The sequence below is a fragment of the Pistacia vera genome, unplaced genomic scaffold, assembly GCF_008641045.1.
Source record: "Pistacia vera cultivar Batoury unplaced genomic scaffold, PisVer_v2 Contig788, whole genome shotgun sequence".
Classification (NCBI taxonomy): domain Eukaryota; kingdom Viridiplantae; phylum Streptophyta; class Magnoliopsida; order Sapindales; family Anacardiaceae; genus Pistacia; species Pistacia vera.
Genome location: NW_022196654.1, coordinates 192,895 through 216,378, shown reverse-complemented (window position 1 = coordinate 216,378; position 23,484 = coordinate 192,895).

The following is a 23,484-nucleotide window of genomic DNA, read 5'->3' as shown; positions in this document are numbered from 1 at the left end:
GTTGGAGTAATTTAGAAAAATTAAAAATTTAATTATTAAAGTTAATATTAATATTTAACTAAATAATTAAATAGGGAATAGTATGCGAATCCACATAAGTTTGGGTTTTTGTTAAACTTTGGGGGTGGAATGGATATTTTGCTTTATTATATAAAGAAAGCAAAAATAGGTTTTGATGGATTTCTCTCATTCTTGCCGTGGGTGAATATTTGAGAGATATTTTTTCTCTCTTCTTCTCTTCACTTTATCATCCAAATACCATCCTTAAAGCCAAGAATTAATTCTAGCAAAATTAATTCTTGGTCTCAAACGTATTGTCTTCGTGTGGACGACGTAAGTTTGATTCCATTCTCGAATTGGTAATGAATCTCATTCAAAGATACTGACGGAGCTTCCAATCGTTGGTATGATCTAATCCTTGCATGGATCTTTATTGTTTCAATTTAAGCATGTAATATATATATTGTGGACCCTGATCTTGGCAAAATTAGAGTAATCGATGGGCAAACATTTTATTTTTTCACTGCCTCTGTTCATCGATTTATTAATAGTGGTGTCAGAGCCTAAGGCCTTGATTGTATATATTTTAACAGTATTTTTGATTGATTGCTTGGAAATGCATGTTTAAGTTTTTCAATCTGTTAAATTTGCTTAAATTGATTAATATATTGACTGGATTTGTTGAGGAATTCGCATTGGATCGTTTTCGTAATACGTGCGCATGAACAATATTATGGAAACTGTGATTTGCGTCGCGGCATAGAGTTTAGTAAGCCTGGAATATGTAAGTGCGCTGCGGTGAAATAAAACTTCATGGCGGCGTGATTGCGGGAAGCATTGAGTGACTGGAATGCACATTTGGGCCGCGGTAAAATAAAACTTCTCCGCGGCGTGATTACCTAGCATCATCACACAATCGCGTGATTTGAGCCGTGGAGAAATAAAACTTCGCCACATCGTGAAATTGTTGTAGAATTGCAATGCGTGTTTGGGCCACAGCATAATAAAACTACGTCACAGCATGAATATGACGATGTAGCGCACCAAATTGTAAAATTTAGTGATCGCGCCACAGTGCGAATGCCTTGTCAGAGCACAGGTTGTTGTTTTTGTGCCACGGTGAAATAAAACTTCACCGCGGCGCATATTTCTTTCCTGATGCGCACTGAGGCATAATAAAACTATGCCGCGGTGTGAATGATGCTGTAGCATTTTTAATGTTGGATCGATGCGTAATTCTGCAAATTCAAGAGGGTAATTTTATAAATCAACCTACCCAATTTAAAATTGATTGTTTTGAATATATGTAATAATTCTTGTTTGAAAAATTGCATGGTGCTCAATACATGAGTCTTAGACCTATGGTGAATGTTTTTAAAGTATATTTTTGGGTATGTATGATTGTAAATTTTAAATAGGGCCTACGTGCCCTATCTTTCTCCTACCTTCTTAATGTAAATTCCTTTCTCATCTCATTCCCCTTGAATGTAAACCAATGTTTCTAAATTTATTGATGTAAAATTAGTGTAGAATTAATTTCACTATAAATTTAGTATGATTTGTAATGTACTTGAAGACAGAGCAAAGACAAAGCGATCATACTTGAAGACTCAAGATATTTATTATAGGATCCCTAGGTGACCTACCGATTCCTCTAGGTTCGAGGAAATCAATTTTAGCTGGGCCATGTATCGACATATTTCCTTAAATGCATAGAATGCATGCTAAGGGTGTATATTATGACTATAACATGCTAAAAGATAAAACTGGTGAGACGTAAAATAAAACCCTCAAATAAAGTATATTAAGTCACGTACGCCTTCCATTATCATGACTTTAATCAAACCACTGTTCGTTGGAACCTTGTTCGCCAAAACGAAGAGTACACTTCTACCAATGGGAGGTTAAAGCTCATTGGAGTTTTTCTTAATGATGATGGGTCAACTTAAAATGACCTGTTTGGCTTGTTTCCAAAGCGAAGGTTGATAAGCACGTCATAGGCATAGTAGAGAAGTACACTTGTTGTGTGTACATGGCGACATGCAGTTTCCACTCTACTGATACTGAGAATCACACTTGAGGATGATGGCTTAGGCCATTGAATTGTGTGATTGGCTTATTGACTTGTTTCACATTTGAGGTTGGTAGTAGGAGCTATCAACTAGTGTGGATTAAGTTTGTTGGCCGACCTAATCAACCCATTTTGGCTTGTTCACCAAAGTGAAGGTTTAAAATGGGCTAGATGGGATCTCAGTCCACTAGGAAAGCCAATGGGCTTTTCCGAGTTAATAGTAAGGGCTATTGACTTGAGGAAAATAGTGGGAGCGATTTTTTAATAAAATGTATTATTAAATAATAATAATAATAAACATTGTAATAATGTTTACTTATTCTACACTTGTAGATTCACTTAAAAAATTGAGCAATATGATCCCATCATCACTACGACAAATTATTGAACTAGGAAACAAATGGAATTGTGAGAATTTCATTGACTAGTATAGAAGTATAAACAATATACTTCAGTCAAGCGATAGATTATACACCATTGAGTAGGCTTTGTTACCAGAATCTGCTGATAGCTAGTTCTATCCATCAAACTGAGTATGTATATATGAAACATACACATGATGCAAAAGCAGAAATGACTAGATACATTGTGCTTGCACTAATGACACCATTACTGCGACAAAAGTGCCAGAGTATGGACTTAGCTTTTATTCTTTATTCTCTCTAGAGAAATAAAAAGTATATGGTGTCTCAGTCACCGTTCAGATGCAAAATGGAAGAGGGCAAAAAAATTGGCGATCATATACTCAAGTTGACCGAGTATATAAACAAGCTTGAGATTTTGGGATGTAGACTTAATGAGGGTTTAACAATAAACCTAATATTATAGTGTTTACCAATTCTTACTCTCAATTTATCTATGGCTTCATTGAGGATGATAAGAAGAATAACTTTTCTAAGCTTCTGGATATGTTGAAGGCTATTAAGTCAGGCATGAAAATATCAGAAGCATTGACGTTGGTTGAAGCCAACTCAAGTGAGAAGGAAAAGACTCATAAGTCGTTGGAAGAAACTGTTATTGATAGGAAGGGCGTTTGTCCTCACCGTGGGAATCACAGCCACTGGAGGAAACATTGCAAGGCCATCTTAGCAAAAAGGAAGAAGAATGTTACTTCTTTGTCGGGTTTGTTAATGATTGAGATTAACTTCTTCCGTCAACATCTTGGGTCATTGACACAAATGCGGTACTCACATTTGTTCTAATGTGCAGGGGCTACGACAGGGTAGATTGCTTGCCGAAGGAGAGGTGGACTTACCATTTGGAAATGGAGCACGTGATGCTACATTAGCTGTAGGATCTTATCGTCTGATTTTGCCTACGAGCTTGTTACTTGGAACTTGTGGATTATTATGATTTTTCTTCAGTTTCTAGAAATTATATTTCTTTGTCCATTTTGGACAAGTGAGAATATTGCTTTACTAATGGATTGTTGTCCTTGAGTATAAATAATATTCTTTATGAAATTGTTTCATAATAATATGTTCTTAGAATAGACAATAAGGATATTATCAAAATAACAACTATGCCAAGTATGGTTAAGTCGAGTTAAACATACTTGAAGGAATGTGGGATAGTATTAAGCCAATCAATTATTGTAGAATTGACTCTTTGTAATAATGTTCATTAATCAATAAAAGGCATTTTATTCTATATCGCGTAAATCATTATTATTGCAATATGTATTGATATATGTTCTTAGAATGGTAGAGCCGTGACGAGGGTATCAAGTGTTTCAAATCTTGATAGTGAGAACCCTATGAGCACATATGGTGGCCATTCTAGAAACGTCCGTAGCCCCAGTATTATTCTGAACTAAGGGCACAGATAATACGGTAAGGCTATCATAGTAAGGATCTTAGGAGAAACACCTACATCCTTGGAATAAAGATCTATCGAAATATCGGTAGGTTGCTTAGCCGAAGTCAAAGTACTACATTAACAAGGTATTGAAGAGATTCAGCATGGAAGAATCTAATAAGGGATTTCTTCCATTGTCACATGGTGTCTATCTCTCTAAGGCATGTGTCTTAAAACACAAGATAGAGAGATAGGATGAAGAGGATCCCATATGTCGCAATTGGATCCATCATGTATGTCATGTTGTTTACTCAAATTGATGTCTCATGTGCATTAAGCACTTATAGTAGATATCAATTGGATCCAGGTGAGTGTCACTGATAGCTGTAAAGAACATTCTTAAGTTCTTAAGAGGACTAAGGATATGTTCTTGGTTTATAGAAGGGAAGATGAGCTCACTGTAAGAGATACAATGATGCTAGTTTCCAAACGGATAAAGATGATTATCGTTCATAATCCGAGTTTGTATTTTGTCTAAATGGTGTGCAGTGAGCTGAAAGAGCTCAGCACGCACTATATCACTCTACAATGAGGCTAAGTATATTGTATTATTCATGTGGCCAAGGAGGCAGTCTAGATTAAGAAGTTCATCACCAAACTTGGTGTGGTCTCCACAATTGTTGATCCAATAGACGTCTATTGCGACAACAATGGAGCAATAGCTCAAACAAGGAGCCACAGTCTCACCAGAAGTCCAGACCATACTTAACATTTAATCTCATTAAAGAATGGTAGAGGAAAGATTTGCAGATCAGTAAAGTGCACACTGATGACAATCTCGTTGATCCATTGACGAAACCTCTGTCGCAACAGAAGCATGAACAACACTAAGGTCATTTGGTATTAAATACATGATGATTGGCTATAGTGCAAGTGGAAATTTTTAGAGTAGGTGCCCTAAGCTTATTCAATGTGATTTTCCTTTGTGGATGCAGGTTCTAGGTGATGATGCGGTTGGAGGGGCGTCGGCGCGCGAGGAGCAATAGCTACACTGTTCCCCTATTTTGTCTTTTAAAATGCACTTTTGTAAACAGTAACCTTCGTGTATAAAAGACATGTGAATTGTAATGAAAAGAAACATTTTGGGCCCAATTTTCCATTGTTAATTGCATGCATTGTACTAGTTTTCAGTAGGTGTTACAAGCTTTTATTCTTTATTCTCTCTAGAGAAATAAAAAGCATATGGTGTCTCAGTCACTGTTCAGATGCAAAATGGAAGAGGGCAACAAAATTGGCGATCATATACTGAAGTTGACCGAGTATATAAACAAGCTTGAGATTTTGGGATGTAGACTTAATGAGTGTTTAACAATAAACCTAATATTACAGTCTTTACCAATTCTTACTCTCAATTTATATATGGCTTCATTGAGGATGATAAGAAGAATACCTTTTCTAAGCTTATGGGTATGTTGAAGGCTATTAAGTCAGGTATGAAACTGTCAGAAGCATTGACGTTGGTTGAAGCCAACTCAATGAGAAGGAAAATACTCATAAGTCGTTGGAAGAAATTGTTATTGATAGGAAGGGCGTTTGTCCTCACCGTGGGAATCATAGCCACTGGAGGAAACATTGCAAGGCCATCTTAGCAAAAAGGAAGAAGAATGTTACTTCTTTGTCAAGTTTGTTAATGATTGAGATTAACTTCTTCCGTCAACATCTTGGGTCATTGACACAAATGTGATACTCACATTTGTTCTAATGTGCAGGGGCTACGATAGGGTAGATTGCTTGCCGAGGGAGAGGTGAACTTACCAGTTGGAAATGGAGCACGTGATGCTACATTAGCTGTAGGATCTTATCGTCTGATTTTGCCTACGAGCTTGTCACTTGGAACTTGTGGATTATTATGATTTTTCTTCAGTTTCTAGAAATTATATTTCTTTGTCCATTTTGGACAAGTAAGAATATTGCTTTACTAATGGATTGTTGTCCTTGAGTATAAATAATATTCTTTATGAATCTATTTCATAATAATAAGTTCTTAGAATAGACAATAAGGATATTATTAAAATAACAACTATGCCAAGTGTGGTTAAGTCAAGTTAAACATACCTGAAGGAATGTGGGATAATATTAAAACTCACCTCTCCGTATACACCACAACATAATAGAGTGTCTAAGAGGAGGAATAGGACCTTACTTTACATGGTTAGGTCCATGATGAGTTTTAGTGATCTACATGCACCATTCTGGGGTTATGCCCTAAAGACTGCCACTCACGTACTGAACCGAGTGCTGTCAAAGTCTGTAGATAAGACTCCATATGAACTATGGAGTGGGCGAAAGCCCAACTTGTCTTATCTAAGGATTTGGGGTTGTGAAGCTTATGTGAAGAAATTGACTTCGAACAAGCTGGGTCTAAAATTCTGCAAATGTATATTTGTGGGGTATCCTAAAGAGACCAAAGGATACTATTTCTACCATCTAAAAGAGCGCTAATTTTTTTTGCTCGTACTAGAGTCATCTTAAAAAAGAAATTTTTTCTAAGAAGTACTAGTGGGAGAAAAGTAGATATCGATAAAGTTCTAGAACTACAAGATATATTAGATGAAGGACGGGAAGATGTGCCATAGGAAGTGGTTAAACATCTTGATGAGGTCACTTCACAATCTGTGGATCAAAGTGAACCACCTCAAGTAGCATAGGAGCTATGTAGGTTTGGGAGAGTACGTCATGAGCCCGAGAGATATGGTTTTCTCGTGACTCAACATGGTGACGTACTGGTCTACCAAGACAATGATCACATAACCTAAGAAGACGCTATATCAGATCCAGATTCCGTTAAATGGCTTGATGCCATGAAATCTAAGATGGACTCCATGTACTAGAACCAAGTATGGTCTCTGGAGGTTCCACTTGAAAGGTTAAAACCCATAAGGTGTAAATGGGTCTTCAAGAAGAAGATTGACATAAATGACAAGGTGCCTACCTATAAGGCACAACTAGTTGCCAAAGTTTTCAAACAAATTTATTGTATTAACTAAGAAGAAACCTTTTTGCTGGTTGCCATGATTAAATCTATTCAGATTATGCTTGTGATTGATGCATATCATGACTATGAGATTTGGCAAATGGATGTCAAAATGGCTTTCCTGAATGAAAACCTTGAAGAGGATGTGTGTATGACACAACTCGATGGTTTCGTTCTTGATGGACAAGTTGATATGGTATGCAAGTTGTAGAGGTCTATCTATGGACTCAAGCAACCTTCAAGGAGCTGGAATATTCGTTTTGACTAATCCGTAAAAGAATTTGGTTTTATCAAGAACAAAGATGAGCCTTGTGTTTACAAGAAAGTAAGTGGGAGCGTAGTGGCATTCCCAGTGTTGTATGTTGATGACATATTTATGATCGGGGATGATATACTAAACTTGCAATTGGTAAAGACTTGGTTATCCAAGTACTTCTCCATGAAGGACTTAGGAGAAACAGCCTACATCCTTGGAATAAAGATCTATCGAGATAGATCGTGTAGGTTGCTTAGCCGAAGTCAAAGTACCTACATTAACAAGGTATTGAAGAGATTCAGCATGGAAGAATCTAATAAGGGATTTCTTCCGATGTCACATGGTGTCTATCTCTCTAAGGACATGTGTCTTAAAACACAAGATGAGAGAGATAGGATGAAGAGGATCCCATATGTGTCAGCAATTGGATCCATCATGTATGTCATGTTGTGTACTCAAATTGATGTCTCATGTGCATTAAGCACTTATAGTAGATATCAATTGGATCCAGGTGAGTGTCACTAGATAGCTGTAAAGAACATTCTTAAGTTCTTGAAGAGGACTAAGGATATGTTCTTGGTTTATAGAAGGGAAGATGAGCTCACTGTAAGAGGATACAATGATGCTAGTTTCCAAACGGATAAAGATGATTATCGTTCATAATCCGAGTTTGTATTTTGTCTTAATGGTGGTGCAGTGAGCTGAAAGAGCTCCAAGCAAAGCACTATAGCGGACTCTACAATGGAGGCTAAGTATATTGTATTATTCGATGTGGCCAAGGAGGCAGTCTAGATTAAGAAGTTCATCACCAAACTTGGTGTGGTCTCCACAATTGTTGATCCAATAGACGTCTATTGCGACAACAATGGAGCAATAGCTCAAACAAAGGAGCCACAGTCTCACCAGAAGTCCAGACACATACTTAGACGATTTAATCTCATTAAAGAAATGGTAGAGGAAAGATTTGCAGATCAGTAAAGTGCACACTGATGACAATCTCGTTGATCCATTGACGAAACCTCTGTCGCAACAGAAGCATGAACAACACTTAAGGTCATTTGGTATTAAATACATGAATGATTGGCTATAGTGCAAGTGGGAAATTTTTAGAGTAGGTGCCCTAGAGCTTATCAAATATTGTAGATTTGACTCTTTATAATAATGTTCATTAATCAATAAAAGGTAGTTTATTCTATATCGTGTAAATCATATTGGTATGTATTGATATATGTCCTTAGGATGGTAGAATCGTGATGAGGGTATCAAGTGTTTCAAATCTTGATAATGAGAACCCTATGATCACATATGGTGGCCATTCTAGAAATGTCAGTAGCCTAAGTATTATTCTGACCAAGGACACAGATAATATGGTAAGGTTATCATAGTATTGAATGACCCTGTCAAAAGGTAGTGACTGATTTCACTTGTCAAGGTTGTTTGCCGACAACCTGGTGTAATGGGTGCTTACTGTAGGCAAGTTCACTGGACTGACCCACCAGAGGATTCCATATAGATGGTAACTCCAATGTCTATGAAATAAATCCTCTAACGGATGGCGGTGTCTGTGATCCTGAGACTTGAGATCACCAGAGCGCCTTGTATACCGATTGGAGTAGTTTGATGCTGACATAATGTAGTTCTATTTAGAGCTATCAATACAATTGTGATTGGCTACATCGAGGAGTGTATCAAGACTATGGTGGATTGAAAGAGGATTCATCACTCCCGGGTATGGGAGAAGCTATCTCATAGCGCTATTCAGTATATGGCAATGACACTAAAGCTGTGGCCACAATGGGATTAAGTTGTTGCCTAATCCAATTTATTATTCCAGTCATTGGTCTAGTAACTGAATACAATGGTATTGAGGATAACAGAGGTTGACACTATTTCTATACCTCAGTCTCGATCAGATAATAGATGATGAAATGATTTGATTGTACAGTAACCATATTGTTGATAGGTAGCTGTTTTGTTGAATCTGAATCTATCAGGTGACCATGATGCCTTGCTAGGGGTCAATCTTGGTCTATGTGTAGTGTGACGATTGATTGGTGTCAATCATAATACTACTCACTGCCGATATGATGAGGAGCCTACGGGTCACACACTTAGAAGACAGTTTAAGGATGGTAAATTTTGGAATGGTATATTCATCCTTTTAGACGAAAGGGAATATTGGTAATTTTGTTGTGTAATTAAATTTACTGAGGTTGTAGCCTGTGTCCATTTTTATTGTTTGAGTAATTTAGCAAAATTACAAATTTAATTATTAAAGTTAATATTAATATTTAACTAAATAATTAAACAGGGAACAGTATGCGAATCCACATAAGTTTGGGTTTTTGTTAAACTTTGGGGTTGGAATGGAAATTTTGCTTTATTATATAAAGAAAGAAAAATAGGTTTTGATGGATTTCTCTCATTCTTGCCGTGCATGAATATTTGAGAGAAAAATTTTCTCTCTTCTTCTCTTCACTTTATCATCCAAATGCCATCCTTAAAGCCAAGAGTTAATTCTAGTAAAATTAATTATTGGTCTCTAATGTACTGTCTTCGTGTGGACGACATGAGTTCGATTCAGTTCTTGAATCGGTAGCAAATCACATTCAGAGACACTGATGGAGCCTCCAATCGCTGATATGATCTAAACCTTGCATGGATCTTTATTGTTTCAATATAAGCATATAGAGAATATATATATATATATATACCCTGATCTTGGCAAAATTAGAGTAATTGATGGCAAAAGTTTTATTTTTCCGCTGCCTCTATTCATAGATTTACTAACATCTATATAATCCTAAAGCACTTGCTATTTTAACACCACATAGGACTCTATAATTGCTGCAAGTGTTAGCATGTTATTGGTTTAGGCTATAATTGTTGCGCATATCAGCATATTACTAGTCTAGGCTATTTGGTATAACTACATGCATTCAATGTTTTGTAGAAACACTTCACGTTCACATTAAATGTTTTGATAATTATACGTTTGTTTAATGTTTAATTGGATAAAAATAAACACTTCACATTCATATTTATTGTTTTATGTTTCATTGTTTTTGATGAATTTAGTTTGATTTGTTGATTTTGTCTAATTGAATGTGAAGGGGGGCATTTATATTATTTGTGAAAGGGTGTAGATTCATGAATAGATATGAATATTAATGGATTGATAAGGTGTATTGTTGATTTTTGTGAATGTGACAAGATACATTTTATCAGTTTCAATATTCATTACTTTGAATCCTATATATATATGTCGATATATTAACAATTTGTGATATGATTTATATGGAGAAAGAGTCTTTTGGTTTTTCCAATTTATTGTTAAACTTTTTATTTTGATTTCATGTAGTTATATACTTTTGGTTGGAGCATAATATTTGTTGTCATAGTTAGAAATTACGTGCTGTTGAAGGTAATATATTCATTTGACTATGCTTCTTTAATTGCTTGGAATTTATTAGATATTGTATTGTATTAGAAATTACGTACTGTTGAAGGTAAAGTGTATGTAAGTTATTGTATTGTATGGTATGGTTTTGACTATTTCATTGTTTTAGTCCCGATGGTGAATCATACATCCTCCTATAGAATTGTCAAATCAATTTGCCAAGCCAGTCATTTTGTTATTCAATTATAACAAGTTATAAGAAGACATAGGCGGACCATTCCGAACAATTTATTTGTCAACTTCTGTACTAAAAAAATCCATGTGGCGAACGATTATGATCAATGGTTTTGTTGCTATTTGCTAATGCCTGTGCCGAACCATTTTATCATAATGTTGTTGATGATTGTACTCTATAATTGTAATTACTTGCCAAAACATTCTGTGTAATTGTAAGAGTCGAGATGCAAAGCTATTTAGATTGTACAATACAATTACAATAGACCATTTGCTGAACATTATCCATTAACAATTGTAATACTGTAATGTCATTTTTAGTTATACTATGTGAAAAGTTTATTTCATGCTGTTCATCATAATTGCTGCAAGCAAGTTGCCGAACAAAATACGATCAATAAACATATCAAAGGAAGATTGTACTACAGAATTACAAGAGACCAGATGCCAAACCATTATTCATTGTATTATAGAATTGTAACAGTCAGTAGTAAATTGGTTATAACTTGCTCACTAATAATCTAATTGATGAGTGGTTTGAATCTTTGAAAACTAGATAGATAGGGCTTTAATTCGATATATAATATGCTAAATTTAGATCACTGTAGACCCATTGTCAAACCATTCATTTTATCATCACAGACATTTTGGTTTCCCCTGTTTCTCAGTTTCCATTGAATAGTCAGTAGTAAATTGGTCATAACTTGCACAATACAAATTCAATTGACAAGCGTTTTGAATCTTTGAAAACTAGACAGACAGAGCTTTAATTTGATATATTACAGGTTGAATTTGAATAACTGTAGACCCACTACTAAACCATTTATTTTATCATCACACACATTTTGGTTTCTCCCGTTTCTCGGTTTTCATTGAATAATCAATAGTAAATTAGCCATAACTTGCTCAATAAAACTCCAATTGACAAACAGTTTAAATATTTAAAACTAGATAGAGAGGGCTTTAGTAATATATATTATATACTGAATCTCAAACAGCACCCTCTGTCCCATCTTCACCAACTAAATCTCAGCTGGTATCTTCTTTACCAGTCCTACCTCCCACTTTTATTCCACCAACCTTTAATTTAGAAGTTGATCTCAAAATTCCCTCATCCTCATCACTACCACAGCCTACTACATTCTCCTCTCAACATGAGTCATTAGCAAGAGCCTCACCAGATCTTATCCCTGCAAATACTCAGTCTCTATTTAAACCCCATGATATCTCAACCTCTAGGGTCCATTCTACTGTTAATGTTCATCCCATGGTGACAAGATCCAAATCAGTTGTTGTTTTACCTATTGGTACCACTAAGACAGTAATTTCCATTGCTGATTATAAGTCTGCAGTTTCCTGCAAGACCAACACAACAACAGCCCCTACTGGTGATAGTTATCCTACTGGTGTGACAGCAGTTGATATTCCATCTGCAGTACCTACTACTACCAATATTATGAACACTGAGTCCTTAGGTATTACTACTCCTAGACCTCCTAAATTACTGTTCACAGTAAGTACCAGTTCTGTAGTGCCTGAACCCACAACTGTCATTGAAGCTCTTGTAGCTCCTGAGTGGAAAAGTGCCATGCAAAGTGAGTTTGAAGCATTAGTTAAGAACAATACTTGGTCCCTTGTTCCTTCCTCACTTGATATGAATATAGTTGGCAACAAGTGGGTATTTNAATCTTATTGAATTCGTCTGAAAGATGCTGCATTTTGACCTCCTATATATATTTTCCTGAAAAATTAAAACGAGCAACTCAAATTAAAATATAGAAAATATGTGTGTATACACACACACACACACACACAGAGTGATGTTATTAAGAGAATATAATATCAATTTTTTTTCCAATTTAAATGGAAAAATCCATTTTGAACGTACTTGGACAAGTACATGCATGTACGTATACGTATTTGAATAAAACTAGACGTACTACTAAAGGTAATTTTATGATAGATGTAGGAAGTTGTAATAAAATATGGCTGGCTTACCAGAAAAAATAAATGCACCCAATTAAGAAGTTCCAATTCAAATGCTGGTGGATTAATTGGGCTGTCTCTGATATTGTTGCCTGAAGAACCACTAAGTGTCGCAACTCAAATTCTGAGGTCTGAGTTTGGAGCTAGACTCTCTAATACTAGAAAAGCATGTGTAAAAGCTAATTGATAAGTAATACAATGGCTAGTGTTGATGGAACTGTGGAAAGAAGTATATTAAAGCTTAGTTATGCCGAATTAAGCGGCTTTTTATTGCAAAAGCTAGGTTGGCGTTTGAGCAAGGAAAGAATTTAGTACCTGGATTAGTGATAAAGCAAAGCATTTGCGCAAAAACTATAATATACAGGTTGTAGTTATGTACAAAGTTCTAGACTGTAATCATCTCATTTTATCCGTAAGTCATAATCCTTATGGATCCAATGTGTGTTTATTGATTAATATATAATCTCTGGCACACATCTTTATTCTTTGATTGATATGTTTATTATTTTTACCTCTCTCGCCAAAGGGCAAAGAAATAAACTGGGGGAAGACAAAGATAGGTAGGACCTTCTCCTACTTAGCTTTTTTAGCATCTCTAAACACGTGAACCTTAACGTTACCCTGTGGCTAAAGATAATTCTCCATTCCATTTTTCTACTTTTCATGAACCTCTAAAATCACAAACTTTAACTCTTTGTTAAAGTGAAATTTACATGCCAAAAGAAGATTCTGATTCTGGCAAATCACATGGGGTCGCAGAGAATTACAGAATTCTAGATGTTCTGTATGATACCCACAAGATAGTTAGTGCTTTTAACATATAGGTTCTGCGGACCATTTGAGAAGCTCAAGAAAAATAGTTGGTCCAAAAACTGGGGAGAATAAATTTAGATGGATAAAAGAAATATCATTTAACAATTTTGATGAGTATTTACATTATTTTGAGAAACATGTTATGATTCTAAAAAACACAAAAAAAAAAGATAAAAAAATAAATAATATCCCACTTCTCCAAATTCTATAATGGATAAAAATTAGTTCACAACCCTAATTTTAAAAACTTTTTCTCACAACCTCGACATGATAACTCACAATTAATCAACTCGTAATTAGACAGGTAGGACCCATTTATAAGCTGACCAATTGCGAGCTGATACGTTAGGATTGTGAGAGAAAGTTGTAAGTGTAGTATTGTCTTTCTATAATTAAAAGTAATTTATTGTTTTTTAATTGTGTCAGAAATAATTGTTTTCAAATATTAACAGACATTTTTCTCAATCACAAAGTATACTAAGATCGTTTTGTTTTGCAGTGATAGCTTCCAAAATCAGAATAGCTTCCCAACTTAACTTGCTGCTCATCCATTTAGATTCCAAATTAAAAGTAAGCTGAAGCCAGCGAAAACTGCATCATGTGACGAGTACAGAATCTCTCTTAGTAACAATTTATGTTAGTGATATATAAACAATAACATGTTCACAATCATATTCAGGAATAGAAGTGTATATTCCGAGGACTCAATTCAATGACATATCAGATATTGATTGCAAACTTGTTTCATTAACCACATTTACTTTCTGTTTCAAGAACATGAATGAACTTTCTGCCATTGATCAATATCGGTTGTTCCTTCATTGCTTTGGCGTATGATGATCAATGACAGTAACAGAATCATAAATTCAAGTATTAGCTAGCATGGCTAGGAAATTCAAGATCTGCTTGTTAAAAGAAAAAACAGTCCAAAGCTCTGTGATGTGCGTTAGAAACTAACCAATCTGATCCTTAATTGGGGCGTGACATAAACCATGAGAGTCCTCTCTGGTCCCCTTCTGACACTATTCTTAACTGTCTGAAGGTCGATTTATCTGTAAAACCCCATTTCTAATTTAGTTATATCATGAATTTTATTTATTTATTTACTTTTTTTTTTCTATTTGATTTTACGGTATTGTTGTAAGAAATGACATTTTGTCAGTTTTTAAAGTTTGCATTAAGGGGTGAAAACAAAAGAAATAAATGCTGATGGGTTCGCATGTATCTAGAGGGAAAAATCTGGACACTTTTGTAAGGAAAAGCTTATGTGGCGGGGTTAGTGGAATTAAGAGAATTTGGGGGCAGTTTTATAATTTCAGAAAATTATTTTATATTAAAAGAAGGAGACAAAAAAAAAAAAAAAAAAAACTGGGCTGTTCGCCCAAATGAAGAAGAAGAAAGGAAAGGGGGAAAAATGGAGGAGGAGAGAGATTTGAAGCAGCACACTCCAAATTGGGTTTGGGTACAGCATGCATTGGGCTTAGAAACAATTTCTTTAGTCAATTCTCCTTTGCCTTAGGAGTGAGTGTTTAATCTTGAGCTTTTGGGTCTAGTTACAGAAGAGAAGAGTGCTTGACACTTGATTTGATTTCAACTGAGCTAGAATTGGTGTGGATCCAAAACTATTTTTTTCCCTAAAAACGTTGCCTGATGTCCTTGCATGTTAAAGTTTTGATTTGCTTTTCATGTTTGAGCAAAGAGATTGAATTAAACATGATATTGTGAGATGTTAGTTCCTTTTTGTGCTTTGGCTGCTCTGTCTATGGTGTTGTTGCTGGAAAGTTTAGTACATAAATGATATAATATAATATATATATTATATATATATATATATATATATATATATATATATATATATATAATATATATGTGTGTGTGTGTGTGTGTGTGTGTGTGTGTGTGTGTGTGTGTGTGTGTGTGTGTCAATAGATGGCTCTTCATAATAAAATTAAATCTGACACCTTTGTTAATTGGAGTAAAGCCATACTGTAGAGATTGGTGTTGGTTTCGGATTAGTTGAAGAGTGGAAAAAAAGAATTTTAAAAGTGCAGTTTTTGATAATGGAAAAATGATGGTATTGGCTATTAGTCTTGGAGGGACATGTTTATTTTATTTCAATTTGAGATGTCCTTATGTATTAGTTATTAGCTCTTTGTTTTAATTATAATTATAATGTGTTATTTGAGTTTTTGGCTTTTCAAGTGATAATTGCTTTTGATTGGTGTCAGACATATGCTATGGTAATGTGATGTTGAAGTAATTTTTAATCTAAGTTAAAGTATTAGTTCTGCAACATGTTAGAAAATTATAGTTTCACCCCTGGATGTGATTTTTAATTATTATGTCAACATGTAGAATTTATAAGCCAATATGTGATATGTTCATGAGTTATATGTTTGTTAAGAATATGCATGAGATTTTTGTAGTTCTAAAGCCACCCTGCGAAGAACCTATCCCCCAGTGATACAGATTTTTGGCTCTACTCGAGCGATGCAGGATTCTACCAGGTATGACAATTTCAGATTTTGGCTCTACGCATGCGTATGATAGTTATCAGTGCTCTGCCTAGGCGTTGAGTGGTCCGCCAGGTATGACAGTTTCAAAGGCTCTGCCCGCGCGATGATAGATCTTGACGGGCATGATAGGTACGTCCCTTGCTCTGCTTGAGTGTGGGACGCCCACCAAGTATGACAGATTTTCCCCAGGGTAATAGTTATGGTGAGAGTTTCTGATACCAAATGTTGAGGTTTTATTTAGAATCAGATACAGTCAAAGGAAGTAAATCAGAGTGCAGTTTATTGAGTGTAGGATGGATAGAAATGAATCACATATTGCATACATGAATGGGGTGGTTGCTTCCATTTCATATTCATAGAATTATATTGTCTTCAGGATTTGCTTAAGAATTGTTCTATGTTATCATTATTTCTTTTTAAAAAACTTTTACAAACCTCCCCTTTCCCCCACTCACTGGGTGTTTCAGCTCACTCCTTTTTAAATGTTTTCCCCCCCTCACCAGGACCTCCCGAGATCGTGCCGAGCAGTGAGTCTTCGCTTAGGGTTGTGCCACGAGTCAACATCTTCTTATGTGTGTTTTATATTTTATGTCGTATTGTATTTTGGACTTCCGCTTCAGAAACTCATGTTTCTCATCATGTATTTCCTTGCGTTTATGTTTGATATGTGTAATATAAGTGGAAAACCTTATACCACAAGTTTGCCTAAATCTTTTTTGCAAAATAGAAGATGGTGTATGTTTTTGAGATGTTGGAAATGAAAATACTATAATGTTATTCAGAAAAAATAAGTCTTTTAACAGGTTTCACAGTTTTCTACATGACACGTCTCCGGTATTTGAGTCTTGTGGGAGCTCCTGGATCTTATGGGATGAGGAAATTCAGGACGGGTCATGTCAACTTGATATCAGAGCATGGTTTTTGATTTTAAGGGCATTTTTGAAAATTTCACGTATACCAATTTGTCCCTTAATGAAGTTTATTTCCATATATGAGTGGTTTTTTTAAGTAAGAAAAAAATTTGTTTACGTTTTGTAGATATCAGTATGAGTCAACGTGGCCAGCCTTGCACAAAATCTGTGAAGGAATTATTAGTTCCTAGAGTGCTCAGGGGGGTGAGTGAGCCTGGGGAAGAGGGAATAGAAGAGTCGGGTACCCAGAGACCAGGACCTCAGGGACCCCAAGAAGAATCAGATGCCAATGATCAAAATGTTGGGGAAGGGCCAGTGGGTCAACAAAATGTAGGGCTCCAAGGTGATAGGGTTAACATGGAGCAAACTATGGATAGGCTAGCTCAACTGATGACTAGAGTAGTGCAGGATAGGACGCTTGAGCATCAGGGAGAAGGAAAAACTATAGAGAGAGGAAGGAATTTAGGGGTAACGAACTTTGAGGGGATTGCAGATCCCATAGATGCCAACTCATGGATGGATCAATTAGAGCAAGTGTTTGGGATGATGGAGTGCACCGATGACCAGAAACTACGGTTTGCTACCTTCCTACTAAAAGGTAGGGCTTGTTATTAGTGGAGATTGGTGCAACTTAGATATGGGGATCCGACAAAAATTACTTGGGTCAATTTCCATCAAGAGTTCTTTGATCATTATTTTCCTATGGTGTATCAAGATACTAAGCAGAGTGAGTTTATCAGATTAACACAAGGAAATATGTCAGTGGAGGAATATTTGATTAAGTTTATTGAGTTATCTCGTTTTGCCCTGTTTATAGCCGAAGATAAGAGAGCAAAATGTTGGAGATTTAAGGAGGGCCTCAGGAGTAGGATCTAAACAGTAGTGGCCTCACACTGTTACTCAGAGTTTGGGAAATTGACAGAGGCATCTATGAGAGTTGAAAGTACTTTGGGAGAGTTCGATAAGAGAGAGCCACAAAGATAGAACCATAGTAACCATGAGTGGACAGTTGGCGGCCTTAGTAATAGAAATCAGAAAAGAGAGGGTAGTTTTTTTCGGGACCTCGAGCAGTTCAGGATAGATTCAAAGACAGGCTCAGAGTCAACATTCAGTGGGCAGTAGTAATTGGAATAGGAGGTCTCAAGACAGTAGACATCAGAGTGGTGGTGCAAGTGGGAGTCAATGATCACCCTGTAATAGTTGTGGTAGGTTTCACTCGGGGCAGTGTAAGAGGGGAGCTTCAAGTTGTTATCATTGTGGGCAGTTTGACCATATCAAGAGGAATTGTCCCATTTTGGCTCAAGGTGATAATACCTCAGTTCAGTAGAATTTCAAAGGAAATAAGGGCCAGTTTCAGGGACAACAGAGATCTCAGGTTCAGAGGGCCCAGGGCAGTGTTGCAAGTAGTAATAGTGCCAGACAGAGGGCATCAGGGCGACCTCAAACTCAAGCTCATGTTTTTGCTCTAACCGAGCAGGATGCTCAAGCTACCCCAGACGTAGTTACGGGTATGTTGACCGTTTTTTATCATGAGGCCCGTATGTTAATTGATCTAGGTTCTACACATTAATTTGTCTCTTATCATTTTGCTATGCATGCCAATAGAAAGTTAGAAACCTTAAAGTGTAAGTTAACGGTAGCCACCCCTATTAAAGCTTAATTATGCCGAATTAAGCGGCTTTTTATTGCAAAAGCTAGGTTGGCGTTTGAGCAAGGAAATAATTTAGTACTTGGATTAGTGATAAAGCAAAGCATTTGCGCAAAAACATTAATATACAGATTGTAGTTATGTACAAAGTTCTAGACTGTAATCATCTCATTTTATCCGTAAGTCGTAATCCTTATGGATCCAATGTGTGTTTATTAATTAATATATAATCTCTGGCACGTATCTTTATTCTTTGATTGATATGTTTATTATTTTTTACCCCTCTCGCCAGAGGACAATGAAATAAGCTGGGGGTGGACAGAGATAGGTAGGACCTTCTGCTACATAGTTTTTTTAGCATCTTTAAACACGTGAACCTTAACGTTACTCTGTAGGTAAAGATCATTCCCCATTCCCCCTGTTTTTTTTTTTTTTTTTTTTTACTTTTCATGAACCTATAAAATCACAAACTTTAACTTTTTGTTAAAGTGGAGCTTACATGTCTAAAGAAGATTCTGATTCTGGAAAATCACATGGGGTTGCAGAGAATTACGGAATTCAAGATGTTCTGTATGATACCCACAACATAGTTTCTGCTTTTAACATATAGGTTCTGCAGACCATTTGAGAAAGTCAAGAAAAATGGTTGGTCCAAAAACTGGGCGGAATAAATTTAGATGCCCAAAAAGAAATATAGTTTCCTCATCCTGTAATATCATTTAAAATTTTTGATTAGTACTCACATTTTTTCGAGAAACATGTTATGATTCTGAAGAACACAAAAAATTAAATAAATAAATAATATCCCACTTCTCCAAATTCTAAAGATAATTTTACTGTTTTTTGTGTCAGAAATAATTGTTTTCAAAGTATATTAACAAACATATTCTCAATCACAAAGTATACTAAAATCAGAATAGCTACCCAACTTAACTTGTTGCTCATCCATTTAGGCCAATAAAAGTGAGCTGAAGCCCGAAAACTGCGTCATGTGACAAGTACAGAATCTCTCTTAGTAACAATTTATTTTATTGATATATAAACAATAAAATGTTCAAAATCATAATCAGCAATCATGATCGGGAATAGAAGTGTATATTCCCAGGACAATCACCTAGTATTTGTTTTTTTTTTTTTTTTCCCCTTGAAGTACAAATATGAGGAACCGCACCAAGCAATTCAATGACAAATCAGCGATTGATCAATGTCAGTTGTCCTTTCATTACTTTGGCTTATGATGATCAATGGCAGTAACAGAATCATAAATTCAAGTATTAGCTAGCATGGCTAGGAAATTCAAGATCTGCTTATTAAAAGAAAAAACAGTCCCAAAGTGTTGTGATGTGCTTTAGAAACTATTTTTAACTGTCTGAAGGTCGATTTATCTGTTGGTGTCATTAGATACAACATTAGAGTAAAAAATTCCACTAAGACAAGAAATACCATTTTTAGGTTGAAATTGAGAAACGAAACTTACACTTTCATGTTTATTGTTGGTGTCATTCGATACAAAATTAGAGTAAAGAATTCCGCTAAGACAAGAAATACCTTCATGGTGCCTTAATGTTAGACAATCCTTTCTCTTCCAGCATTATAAAATCTACTATAGATGGAATCTGATGTCTGGTACATATTAAATAAAAGAGAATAAAATAACTTGACATGAGGTATCTTTTGATGGAGAAACAGGTATGTGTTGCTTTTGTTTGTGGTCCCAAGTTTCTTGTACAAAAAGAAAAACACAAAAGTTGGTTTTAACTTTTTTGTCCCCCAACTCTTGACGTATTGAACTGTATATATTCATGCTTTTCTGGCGTCTTCTTCAAGAAATCTGATTACCGTTTGCTTTCCTCTTTGAATACTCTTTGAGGTATTCATTTTGGTTAAGGTTTCTTACTATGCTTTGGTAGACTTATAATTACCTCTCACCTTGTCCTTGTGTGATGTGTTTGCAACCTGATGAGTGCTTGTGTGTAAGTTGTTGTCCTGAAGATCTGTCTTTGTTGTTGAAACTTGAGAGGAGCTCAATTTCAACATGGTGATGTTGTGCATCATGAAGCTTGCCATGAGGACTTGAAGTTCAACCAAAGAAGATAGAGTTATCGTGTGGAAAACAAGGAGTGTTTTTGCAACTTTGGTTGTCTTGCTTTGTATTTGAACTCATAAGTATTTCATACTGAATTTGCTTCCTCTGGCCTTGGTCCCATGGATGTAGGCATGATGCCGAACCATGTAAAAATAGGTGTGTTTTTTACTTGCTTTGATGTATGTTTTTCTTAAGTCTCTCAAAACTCATATGCTCTAAAATTTTGAACAAACAACCCATTCCGCATAAGTTTTAATCACTTGGTAATCTTTTAAAACTTACACTATTTAACAAGCTGCATAAAGGATTTAGCTGTAGGAATAAGCCAATGACAGAATTTTAAGTAGAGCTCCAAGTTTGGTGACAAAAAAATGCTCTGCTTCTGAAAATATTTCTTTCCTCCACTTGATAGAAAATTAAGTGTTATTCGCGATTATAAACCTTTCAAAAGACCTTATTTCTAGGAAAATCAAGATACAACAGAGCTTTTGAAGAAAACCGAACCAGAACTCACACAGATAACAAAAATGAAAGATGTTACTGAAAATCCTCTTCTCTACTTTGGTTGATGACTGTTTGCTATCCGCTCCAACAAATAAATTAGTGTCAATATGAAATAAATTTATTTCCTTATAAGTGAGTTTGAAATTAATGAAAGATGATAGACTGTATATAATGCCAATGGCCAATTACTTGGTTTTCTTACTAAGACTAAAAAGTTTTTTCACATCAATATAGGCATATGCAAACCTCATTTATTGAGTGGTATAACGTAAATGGAGAAGTTATCTACCAAGCTGCATACAGGATTCGACCATACGAATAAGCCAATGACAGCAATTTAAGTAAATTTCAAAGCTCCAAGTTTGGTTGTAGATATATGCTCTGCTTCTGACTTCTCTCCACCTGACAGAAAAATATATTTTATTTGGGCTTATCAACTTGATCTTAAATATTACATGCTATTGGAATTAAATATAAAAATTTTATAAAGAAGTGAAAGAAGAAATCACCTGTATCACAGGTCTACTGCCCTTTTGAAAACTTAAGAATGGCCTTAAAATTTCAAGGAAGGAAGAGGTTTGGAATTTGAGAGATTTGGGCCAGTAGTCTCCTGTTCCCTCTTTGCATCGCTCTTTTAGAATAGGACATTGCTGAATATCCAATTTATTCAGTGTTGTCCTTTGAAGAAGCTGATCTGGTATTGCCTTCAACTTGGAGCACCGAAACAATCTCAAGGAAGCAAGACAAAGCAACTTCAACCTTAGAGACTGATCCACTGCTAAAAGATCCCTCCAATTATTAGAGACTTGTGGGGCGGTTAATCTATCTCACCATGACACGTCCAGACATCAGTTATGCTATCCACATCCTCAGTTAATTCATGCATGGGCCAAAACAATCTCATATGGATGCTACAATAAAGGTACTCAAGTATTTAAAAGGGTGTCCTGGCCTAGGACTCCTTTTACCTCGGGATGGAAATCTGAACATGACAACGTATTGTGACTCTGATTGAGCTACATGTCTAATGATGAGGAAATCTCTTACTAGTTTTTGTATAAAGCTTGGTGGATCTCTGATTTCCTAGAAGACAAAAAACAGTCGACAGTATCTCTTTCCTCAGCAGAAGTAGAAGCAGAATATAGAGCAATGGCAAAGGCCACATGTGAAATCACTTAGATCTTTGGGTTATTAGAGGATTTAGGAGCCCAAACAGGAAAACTTGTCATCCTATATAGTGACCAAAAAGCCGTAAACAACATAGCAACAAACCCTGTTTCCCATGAGAGGACAAAACACATTGAGATTGATTGTCACTTCATTAGGGATAAGATTCAGGAAGGAATAATCAAGATCATGCATATTCGCACCTCTGAACAACCAGCAGACATATTCACAAAGCCACTATGCAGTTAGCAACATTCGTATTTGCTTGGCAAGCTTGGTGTTTTTGACCTCTACAAACCACCAGCTTGAGGGGGAGTGATGTAATATGGAAAGCAAATATCATCAATGAGCAATATGGCAAGCTGGGATTAAGGCTTGATTTACTGAATTATTCTTTATTAATAGGTTGATTACATGTAATCTCACCATTAAGGTGCAATATTGTATTTCCTAGTTTATACTTCATTTTCTGTATAAATAGATCTTTGTATAGGCATACAATATAATGAAATGCACATATTCTAATTGTTACTCTTCTTCTTCTCTTTTTCGAGCATACTCTAGCAATTTAATTGTAGCTCTTGCCTCTCTCTGATCAGCTTTTGACACTTTTCAATGAGCTTTTGCCTCTCTCTGATCAGCTCTTACCTTCTTCTGAAGGTTTTAGGTATTACATACAGTTTCTTGATGATTACAGCAGATACACTTGGCTGTTTCCCCTTAGAACTAAAGCTGAAGTTAAGTCCATTTTTATTAAATTTCATCATCTTGCTGAGAGATAGTTTGGTTACAAATTAAAATGTCTACAATCTGATCAAGGAAGGGAATTCATAGCACTACATACATATCTCACAAACTTAGGCATTCAATTTAGACATTCATGCTCTCATATCCACCAACAAAATGGTAGAAGTGAAAGAAAACATAGGCACATAGTTGAAACAGGACTAACCTTGCTTGCTCAAGCTTCAATGCCTCTTCATTTTTTGTGGTTATCTTTTGAAACTGCTGTTTATGTTATTAATAGAATGCCTACCCCTGTTTTAAATAATATCTCACCT